The sequence below is a fragment of the Protopterus annectens genome, chromosome 8.part0 (genome assembly GCF_019279795.1).
Source record: "Protopterus annectens isolate FY-2018-M chromosome 8.part0, PAN1.0, whole genome shotgun sequence".
Classification (NCBI taxonomy): Eukaryota; Metazoa; Chordata; order Ceratodontiformes; family Protopteridae; genus Protopterus; species Protopterus annectens.
This window is the reverse complement of record NC_056741.1, coordinates 636,494,843-636,506,705: the sequence shown is the minus strand read 5'-3', so window position 1 is coordinate 636,506,705 and position 11,863 is coordinate 636,494,843. Positions and strand designations below refer to the sequence as shown.

Below are 11,863 nucleotides of genomic sequence, written 5' to 3'. Positions count from 1 at the left end.
CCTTCAGAAAAGGGTTCCTGTTACTTTGTCGAATGATTAGGTTGTTGAACGCCTAAATGTCAAAACCTAAACTTCGAACACTCAAAATCGCGACCGGCCAATTACGCAAATTTTTTGCCAGAGAAATAGTTTGCTTGGCCATCGTTGGGGATTTTCCCTTTTCCCTGATCTAGAGCAATTTTGGAGTTGGTATATTTAGTTAGGGGGGTGTGGGGGGCACACTTGATTAGGTTTTTAAAGTATGTTCTATTTTTGTTGGCCAAGTCTCGGTTTTGAACGTTCAACATTTAGGTGTCGATGTTTAGGCGTTTGACAACCTATGTGTTTGACGTTTAATATAAACCCTTCAGAAAATACATGCTAACACAAATCCTGTTATTCTAGAAACATTCTAGGTTTATAAGGGCAATATTTAAAATCTGTCCCTATTTTTCAGCCTATGTCACCACATTATTTTAGGATTTGTCCAGATGTATTGCTCTAAGAGGTTGAGAGGTGGTTATTTATTTATTTATTTTTATCTCTGTGCTGACTTGCTCTGTCCGTCATTACTTACATGTGATTTCAGATTGTAAAACACAAAAAGGGAAAACTAATTGTACAGGAATGACATGATTCCTCTTGATATTGGCATAAAAATTATTAAAAATGACCATTGTCAAAAGTTCTTTAGATCACTTTGGATTCTTATTGAAAATAAGAACACAGGATTCAAGCTGATATTGGTTGTTTAAACCATACTTTATTAAATTAAAAAAAAATGAGCACGTTCGCTATTGTCAGAGCTTCATCAGACCTAAGTTATATATAGCAATAAAAAGCAGTTTATACTCTTCTATTTTCCATATAAAAAGGTATGTAAATGACAACAAAGGTGTTAATCCAAATGCTCTTAAACATATTACATTCTGTGACAATGACTGAAACAATGGCACATCCATAGTGTGCATCTTTATTTTGAATGATGCTTTTTACGCCTCAAAGTCATTGTGTATCTGGATGTGTGCTAGGTATAGTGCCAAATAATATAGTAAGCATCTAGTCCTGCACTTTTGTTACATGACTATAATATATAATAAAATATAAGACAGTGAGACAGCACCATTTCTTTAGTGAAGAAATATACTCTTTATGGTGAATTACTGTGGGTAACCTCAGTTTGCCTGAGGTTCAAATATTGTGCATAAGCAACCTTGCTCTAAGAATGATTGTCATAATAATGACAGCAATATTGTGTGCAGTTCAGGAAAAAACACATGACTGGGCAGGTGTCTCTTAATGGAATGCAATATGTTCTCAGTGTCTGAGACAGTAAGGCAACTGTCATTGTATTCCTAAAAGTTATCTGTCTTATTATTAAGTATTGATATAGCATGTGAAAACTAATTAATGAGTTAAACCATGTGTGCATGAGTGTATGTGTATGTGTGTGAGTGTGCGCGTATATACGTGTGTGTATACATGCACACACACACACACACACACACACACACACACACACACACACACACATGCATCATATATATAGAAAAAGGCCATATATAACTTTCAGTGAAATGTGTTTCAGTGAATTGTGTTTTCAGTGAATTGAGCTTTCAGTGAATTGTGCACAATCAAATGTGTTTCAGTGAAATGTGCTGTCAGTGAATAGTCCTAGACCCGTATATCTATATCTACATCTATAGCTATACCTATATCTAGCTATCAATATATTAATACTCTTGCACTAAATGCTCCCTGGCATGGAGAGAGTTGGGGGGGGGGGTGTGAGTAAAATCAAGTAAATTGCAAAATTGCTGTGAGAGAGAGAGCCGAGGAGAGTGAAGGTTATCAGAACTCAAAAAGAAATATGCTGCTAGGTCAGAGGTGTAAACAGGATTTAACAACTATGTATGGATCTAGAAAATCTTTAGAGAAGTAGACATAAACACTTTCTTTAATGAAGAATAAAACACAAAAAGAGAAAAATAACATTTTACTAAAAGAAGAACATGTCTGTGCCGATATATTTCCAGGTATGATCATATTATTTTTTCTTTTTTTCGTCATGCCAAGGTGTTCAGCATTTCTGAGAATACTTACTCACATGTGTAGTACTCTAGGTACATTTACAGTTCCTGTATTTGGTGCAGTTTTAATGTGCATTTTAGTGTATGGTTGTGGCTGGGATGATTTTATAGTGATAACATTTTCTTCAAGTCTATGTTTTCAAATTTACTATAGCTAGTATACGCCTCTACTGCCCTTTCAGTTAACTTCTGCAGTCAAGTATTTTACTATTTTTCTATTCTTTGTGCAATTTCGTGACATCTGTGGTTTGTGGTAACACTACTCTCAGTGCAGGTTATCTGCAATGATGACCCACTCACTGTTTTGGAATGCAACCCTTAGATGTTGTTAATGTCATTTGAATTGTTATAATTCATATGAAACTGTGCACTGTTTGCAACTATTGTCAGGAATCACAGGAATAACAGCTGCAAACTGTGAATTAAGTTTTTTCCCAGTCAGATAATCTTGGAGGTGCACCATCTTTAGTGTGTTTGCAGATAAACATAGATTTGCTCTTAATCCTTCAGAGAATGAACCAGAACAATTCATGCCATAAGGGATGATGCTTGATGTTCTCTTTAACTGCGTGATCCATGTGAACTTTGACTTTATGATTTATGAATGATGACATCATGAGCACACTACTGTGCATTCCGCTTCTTCATTATGTAGTTTATTTATTTTAAATCATATCAGGTGCAGTATATTTCACATTATTTACTGTTCATTTAGTAACCATTTTGAAATATAAAGAACATCTTGGTGCTGTATTGGAACTAGACCAGCATATTTCATAACATTATTTATACATTATTTACTGAACATTTTAAAACTGAAAGACAAAAAAAGCTTTACGCTAAGCTGCAACTGATATGCTTTATTCAGGCAGGCTTAGTTTACAGTTCTGTTCTACAATGTTATCTTAGCTGGTTAGGGCTGGACTATCACCTCTAACTAGCACTGGTAAAAAATGGACGCGAGCTAAAAATACAAATACATTTTCTTGAATGTAACAAACATCTGCATAACAATCAGAAACCAGGTGTTCATACCCTTAACATGCTGTGTTTCCTCCACTGACATACATTTTTGTTTCATTCTCTCTTAATTTAATATTTGTACTTGGAACATAGCTGTGCAAATCATAGGTTTTTATAATACCCAAACTACAGAAAGCAATTTTAAAAATAAGCATAACAACAGTCTTGTTTAAAATATCCATGTAACAGTTCTTTTAGAAACATGTAGACTTAAATCAAAACTCAGAAATTGTAACATGAGTTTAGATAATAAGTCACTTTTTGCAACATAATTAATCTGAATGTTGTTTTTCTTTCTTGTTTACATAATGTAATTTTCAATTCTGTTCCGATGGATAACTCATTTGAAGTTTGAAACAGTCCAGAATCAGCTTAAAGTTGAAAACCTTATTATAGAATTACAGCCAACTTGCAGCTTGCACAGCACATTTGGTAAATTTCTTGAGTACATTATTAAACCATAATCTACTTAACAAAACTCTTACATGTGCTGTAAAAACTAGCTGTACAGATTTTCCCAGAATGTCCAGATTTTTGCCTCATATTTTTGGTATGTTCCTCCTAAAATCTGTACTTTTCTGGCAAATAGCTGAGGATTGAAGTCATTAAATAATGACAAACATTTGAGTTTAAGACTGCATATCCTTCAGAAAATTAATGAAAAATGCAAAACCTATTATTCTATTACCTTTTTAAGTTTGTAAGAGTAATATTTAAAATCTGTCCCTATTTGTCCCACCATCATTTTAGACTTTGTCCAGATTTTTTGCTCTAAGAGGTTGAGAGGTATCTGACCACAAATGTAATATTGGTATATTACTGCATTGTAAACTGATCAACATACGCTGAATGTGACCCCCAGTACTTTGCACACAGGGCAAAACCTCCATTGCCCAATCCTAACTATGCTACTGCACTTGAATAACATCATTATGGATCCCTTAATTTTTCCATTTATTTATTTTATTTATTTATTAATATTTGTGAACCAAGACTGTCCATCTGGGCATACATTGCTCATTTTCAGCAGCGGCCCAAGGAGAAAAGTTTCAAATATAATAGATTTACAAAAGCTAAAAAACTCTTTTAAGCAGTTTAGCAAAATGAGTGCAAATGGAACACTTAGTAAAACATAAACAGTGTTGTACAAAAAATAACAGTGTATATAAACACGTTTTTGTAAATCATAAATAAAATCTAATACATAATTGCAACCATATTATAAAACAAAAAAAGTGGAAGGAACAAAAAAAGAAAGCCATCTATGAGACCATATATTTAAAAGATGAGGCTTTTAGGGGGGAAAAATTAAATAATGTTGTGATGGAAGTGATAGTTATACAGCAATTTGCAGGAAGAGCAACATAAAAAGATAAATTTGGGAGGCAATACCAAGAAAAAATTAAGAGGTGCCAGCACAGAAAGTGGCTGGATGATAAACTGGATGTAGAGGAGGCTGGAATAGAGTATTAGTAGATAAGCTGAGTGACAGTAAGGTTTGCCAAGGTTGAGAAAGACGATGTTGGATTATTATCATGAAGGTGTGGCTTTAAGGTACCAATGTATGGTTTGTGGCTGGGTAGAGGGAACTACAGAAGGGATGTAATGTGAAATGAAATGAAAGAAGAGGGGAGAGAAAAAAACAAGGTACTGAACTAGGAAATGTTGAAAATTAAAAGGAGGGCGTAATAAATATAAGCAAGATGTGGAGAACAGTAGGAAGTGGTAAGGATAATCTTGTGTTTTTTCTATCAATGGCCGATACAGATGATGTTTTTTTTTATCAGTGACTAAGACAGATGATGTTTACTTAACATTATTTTGTCTTATATTTCCCATTGTGTTTATATATATATATATATATATATATATATATATAAATATGTATACAGAAAATCCTCCTTCATATCTATTTGCAATTATATGATCCTTATTGTTTTGTCGATGCTCTTTTCTGTTAGTTAAAATTATCTGTGTACTCTGTGGTAATCTTAAACAAATCTTTGGTTTCTTTCCTTCTTTCCCAGATTTTTATTTTTATTGTCAAGAGAAATGATACACTGTTTTTCTTGATAGCTGCTTGAACTGCTTTCCACACTTCAAAAACATTTCCCTTAGTATCTGAAAAATGATTAAACCAATATGATTTTTTTCTTTTTCCTAATACAATCTTTACAACAGGTCCTGAGCTTTTTAAAATTGCATCCAAACTTTGTTTAATTTTAATGAGTTCTTAATATTCTTCTGAAACAAGGGCACATTGTTTGCATCCTTATTATCTGTAGGGGACAACTTGTTCTGTGACATCAGATATGTTTTCTGTTAAGAATTCCAGCCTTAACATCTGCATCTACAGTTACATAATATAATCTCCAACTAAATACAATCTATGAATCACAAACTTCTGTGCTGCCTATATTGTTAAATGAACAAATAAACATTTAATCATCCAGTAGTTTTTGTTTTTGAATTTTAGATCAATACATTTCTGGCAGAAGACTGCATATCTTATAGTATCCCTACCTTATGTGTACATGTATTATTCTAACAACCCGTACTTAGTATTGCTACTGCAACTTTGACATGCACAGTAACATTGCATCAGTTACATATTACTAGCCAGAACAGTGCTGAATGCATTCCAAACTGTAATTCTAGGTACTAAAATAAAGTCAAAAAGATTAGATCAAAACAGAAAATGGCTAACAAGTATTTTATCTGTGTCTGTGTGTCTGTCCATGCACGAGTGTGTGTGTATGTGTATATGTGTGTAGTGTGTGTAGTAGATATTTGCCAGAAGTACAACACTGACTTCCTTATCATGACCTTCAGCTGAAAAAGCATTCTGCCAAAGGCAGCTGAACTTCAAATGCAATCTAAAAATAAAGACATCTATAAAGGTCAACAGCTTCTTTACAAAATGTAATGAAGGATCAGTGAAACATTTTGCAATATTTTCATACAATATTCCCAGGTTATAATTTTTTTTTCAAAATTACCTTATGATTATAGGAAGAACATATATTAATGATGATGGAATGGAATGTATGACAGCTAAATCAAATCTCATATCAGTGTGGGAAAACTGATGCAGGCAGAAACATTCCCTTATGTTTTTTTTATTTTTTTTCATTTTAAACTGGCAACATATCAATAACTGGGTCTACTTTGATTCATTGAAAAATCATTTCACGGAATTTCAATTTACCCTCAAAAAATCACTGAAAGCTCAAATCACTGAAAACTCATTTCACTGAATCACATTTCACTGAATGTAAGTACTGCTGGGCAAATAAAACATATATGCTCTTTTCCCCACTGTAGTGCAATCATGGAGTTAGTATATATAGTTAGGGGGGTGTGGGGGTGGGTAGCGTAGCCCCCCAATTACTTAGCTTTTATATTTATGAATCTCATTTCACTGAAAGCGAACAATATAAAACCAAAAGTAGGTGGGAGACTCTGCCCCCCACAGCCCCCCAACTATATATACTAACTCTAGGATCGCACTACAGTGGGGAAAAGGGCATATATGTTTTATTTGTCCAACAGTACTTACATTCAGTGAAATGTGATTCAGTGAAATGAGTTTTCAGTGATTTGAGCTTTCAGTGATTTGGTGTGAGTGTTTTGAAATTCAGTGAAATGAGTTTTCAGTGAATCAAAATAGACCCCAATAACTAGTTGAACATCAAGGAATTGCTTTGAAAATATGCTTCTTTTAAAATTTGAGGACCTAAAATACTGAAAATTGCTAACCATGTAACTTTGCTGTGACTGAAGCATGTGGATATGACTGTTGTTTTGTGAACATTTTATTCCAAATGTTTAGTATTTATTTTTAATCCTTCAGGCCTAAGGCCATGTAGAGAAGAAATTTTGTTTTTCATTCTTTTGATTTCAAACAGATATAGAGATATAGACACATACACTACTTTTTTGTAAGTACAAAAAAAATATAAATAAATAAATAAATAAAATAAAGCTATAACACTAATCAGCCCACTTAAAGGATAAGTAGTTCATAAGTCAGAATGTTGACCACTACCTAAACTACAGTACTGGATGTGAAGTTTTTTTTTTGCATGATAACACCTGCATAGCTCTTCTACATTATTTTATATTTTAGCACACCAGATTGGAAGACACACACACACACACACACACACACACACACACACACACACACACACACACACACACACACACGCACATATATATAAAACTCCAGTTGTTTCTTTCTTTTTTTTTTACTTTCTTTACCCTCTCACTGATGAGCATCTGCCTATTTTCTTTAAACGCATTTGCTTCCCTTCTGGAGGGCAGGTGAAATCATGTCATATACCTTTGACAGGTAACCCCCACTTTTCAGGGCATCTTTTTGGCTTTTCTGAGATTGCTGCCCCTCCTTCAGGGCAAGAGACAGGAGTCAGGTTTCATATATGCATCTGAAAAGTATTGGGAGTTTAGTTGGGGGGAGCAGTTTTAATTAAACAGCAGGTGCAGTGCAGCATTTTAATACATCAGTGCATCTGATGGTACACTCACCCATGTCCCTTCTTAAGTGAGTGCATCCGATGGCACACTCACCCATATCCATCCATTACTGAGTGCATGCATCCGATGGTGCACTCACCTATGTCCCTCCTTAAGTGAGTGCATCCGATGGCACACTCACCCATATCCCTCCTTAAGTGAGTGTATCCAATGGCACACTCACCCATATCCATCCATTGCTGAGTGCATGCATCCGATGGTGCACTCACCCATGTCCCTCCTTAAGTGAGTGCATCCGATGGCACACTCACCCATATCCATCCATTACTGAGTGCATGCATCTGATGGTGCACTCACCCATGTCCCTCCTTAAGTGAGTGCATCCGATGGCACACTCACCCATATCCAACCTTAACTGAGTGCATGCATCCGATGGCACACTCACCCATGTCCCTCCTTAAGTGAGTGCATCTGATGGCACACTCACCCATGTCCCTCCTTAAGTGAGTGCATCCGATGGCACACTCACCCATATCCATCCATTACTGAGTGCATGCATCCGATGGTGCACTCACCCATGTCCCTCCTTAAGTGAGTGCATCCAATGGCACACTCACCCATATCCATCCATTACTGAGTGCATGCATCCGATGGTGCACTCACCCATGTCCCTCCTTAAGTGAGTGCATCCAATGGCACACACACCCATATCCATCCTTAACTTTGTGCATGCATCCAATGGCACACTCACCCATATTCATCCTTAACTGAGTGCATGCATCCGATGGTGCACTCACCCATGTCCCTCCTTAAGTGAGTGCATCTGATGGCACACTCACCCATATTCATCCTTAACTGAGTGCATGCATCCGATGGTGCACTCACCCATGTCCCTCCTTAAGTGAGTGCATGCATCCGATGGTGCACTCACCCATGTCCCTCCTTAAGTGAGTGCATCCGATGGCACACTCACCCATATTCATCCTTAACTGAGTGCATGCATCCGATGGTGCACTCGCCCATATCCATCCTTTACTGAGTGCATCTGATGGCACACTCACCCATGTCCCTCCTTAAGTGAGTGCATCCGATGGCGCACCCACCCATGTCCCTTCTTAAGTGAGTGCATCCGATGGCACACTCACCCATGTCCCTCCTTAACTGAGTGCATCTGGTGGCACACTCACCCATGTCCCTCCTTAACTGAAATGAAATGGCAGTCTGACCAAAAAGCCTGAAATGCCTTCTGGTCTCCAAAAGGGAGCTCCAGACCGAAGGCAGGAACACCCACTCCCACTCACAAGGAGTGGCAAGTTGAAGCTGCTCATTTTCCATGAGCCCACCAGCTTCTCCAGCATTCCAGCCACTAATCAAATTCAGGTCATATGGGTATGCCACTTGTCTCTGATGTGCTATTTCAAAATGTTAAATATCTGTGGCAGAAGTGATGAAAAACTACAGTACGAAATTAATTTGAAACTGATTATGAAATAGAGCACTTTTAGTAAAAAAACATTGATCTGTAGTGAATCAAACATGCATTTCACTCTTTGAATGAAATTGCTCAGCTATTGAACATGACTATTTTACATGACCTGGGTACTGCTGCTCAGTACCAGTTGTTCATATCACAGTTGATTGAATTTTACTGGTTAAGGTTGAAATTGCTCATTTGGTGTCACTGATGTCATGTAAAATTAGTTATTTATGCTCAACTGTATTGCATTTTGATATTCTTCAGGATCATAGCTTCTCACAGAAAGAGTGAGATAATATTTCAGTGAGATACTATTTCACTATCTGATGATGGCTGCACTTTCCCTGGGGTGCAGTGATCATGGAGTGAGAATAATAAAGGAAAGGGGTGAAGTGAAACACTTTTTTTGCATAATTTGCTTGCAAAGTTTACAGTCTTGTGTATTTGTTTTATAAACTGATGCATACTCGAGGAATGGATTTTGAACTCTCTTTGCCATGCATTTGTGAAATGAACTGAGCATTTGCAGGGATTAAAAGTATTTTTTGTAAGTATTAAATCATATAATGCTTTAAGACTTAATTGCATTATGCAACCACATTATGCCTCTGCATTTGTTTAGGTCCAGTGAAAGTTTGAGATACAAATTAAGTCATAATAAAAAGGTTGAAGTTCTCAATGAAGTATGTTATACCTTGGAAACTCCAATGGTTTGTACTGAAGCGATATTGTTTTGGGTCGAGAAAAATGTATGGTACAGTCAGATGCACATTTAGAAATGGGACCTTTGCATTTGAAACGTGGCAACAGAGGTAAGACAGAAGAACTTTTTAAGGAGATGGTAATATAAAGAAGTGAACTAACAACAAAAAGTGCAGCAATGAACCATTTTCTTTTATTGCAGAAATGAAAAAACTGGAACAGTTTTTCTGTTTTAATTTCTTCTTTCTGACCCTGGGATACTGGATAATCCTGATTACAAAAAGTACTAATTCTAAGGGACATATTATAATCGAAGATAGTTGGCACTTTGTTAGGAAATATGCATTGGTGGTAAACTCTGCTGTAGTTGTCATGCTCTGTCACAGTCCTTGATATATATAGTACACTCCAGTTCACGTCTTGGGTTTAATAGAAAGTGCAATCTATTTAAAAGTATGACAGCAGTTTGCAGGTTACTGTCCATCACATGACTATTCTTAACTGTTGCAAAACTATAAGAATTAAACTAAATCACAGAAAAAATAATTATTACTATGGCCATAAAGCCAATATCTTGAAAATGTCAGAGCAAAATCATGTAACAGCTATTCAAAAATGAGTTTCAATGGTAGATTTTAATTTCCTACCAGAAATGGCTTTTTTCTGGAAATGGAATGATGTTTAATGAAGATGATGTTCAAATGCAACTACCTGCAATGGAATATAAAACAAATATATTTTAATAGCTTGGTAACTGAATAATATAGGAAAATATGCAAAAATATCATTGCAAGTACAATTAACCTATTAGAAAAGTATTTCCATTGGCTTAATTAAGTATTTTTAAGCAAATAGCCCAAAATCAAGGTGTCAAAAGATCTGATAAAATTCTTTGCTTTTTTGGGAGTGCAGGGTTACTGTAAACAATCTCTAGCTTAATTTTCCTCATGGCACAGATGACTTAATCCCCGTTACAATGACAAAAATTCCTATAGTATTTTAAGGGAAAAACAGCTTATTCATCAACATAATAAAGATGTGAAGGAAAAATTAAGAAAGCTAAAGGGATAGATTATTCATGAACTACATTTAGATTTCCATTAATGAACACAAGCCATTTCTTTAAGCACACTTAAAGAGACTTATTTCTAGGGACTGGAAAATACCAGACTGTCATCTTACCAAACTAGAATTATAAGCACATTAAACATATCTTTGTAACAAAAATCCAGAGCCGACTATATTTTTTTCAGTTAGTTATACAAAAGAAACTAAACCTCACAAATATAAGAAGCACACATACAGATACACACACGCTCATACCCCCCCTCACACACAGATACACACACACACACACACACACACACACACACACACACACACACACACACACACACACACACACACACACACACACACACAGAACTACCATATTTCTGTTCTCTAAGTCTGCAGTGCTGTGTCTTGTGTTATTATTTAACATACATAACTCCGTTCTGAACAGAGCAATACAACAAAACTCAGTACCACTTCACAACAATATCTTGGCCTCTTCAGGTGGCAAATATAGTATGGCATATTTATGCTAGGATTACTACAAAGTAGCAAGCATTTAATTTATTACTGTAGGGTAAATGACAAAGGACAATAAAACAAATGTGTAAAATGATAAAGCTATTCCATAGCTGTGCCATTCTCTTAACTCCAGCGCTTTCCTTCACTGACACTGGAGAATAAAATTGAATTGCATTCCAGTACTAAGTAAACTGCATAGAATCCAGCGCGAATTGCAACTTGTTTTTTACCTTGCTAGCCAACCAGCATTTGCCCAACATATTGAAAGGTGTTTCTACATATTCATTACTGCTGTATGTAATATATCTGGAAACAGAAGCAGAGTAAAACGTCAGAGCAGATAAACAAAATTTGAAGGGGCCCATAAAAAAGACTAGCAAATCAAAACTCTTCACCAGATGAATGACTACAATGTTGGATACTTTTTCAGTGAATATGATGCTTTAGGTTCTGGGTGATGTACTCTTTGTAGATTCAACAATGCTCCAAAATAAATGGCTACTTCATCATAATAAAGAGT

The 11,863-nt window shown here is 35.8% G+C and overlaps 1 protein-coding gene across 1 annotated transcript in view; it reads right to left on the bottom strand.

The window, feature by feature from the left end:
* Window positions 1–10,479, bottom strand: part of FOXP3 (forkhead box P3) — a 733,303-nt gene extending 722,824 nt beyond the window's left edge. Inside the window, exon 1 of the mRNA XM_044080123.1 lies at window positions 10,416–10,479. The gene's annotated coding sequence lies outside the window, so the exon portion shown is untranslated. The remainder of the gene's footprint in view (window positions 1–10,415) is intronic.
* Window positions 10,480–11,863: the final 1,384 nt, after the last annotated feature.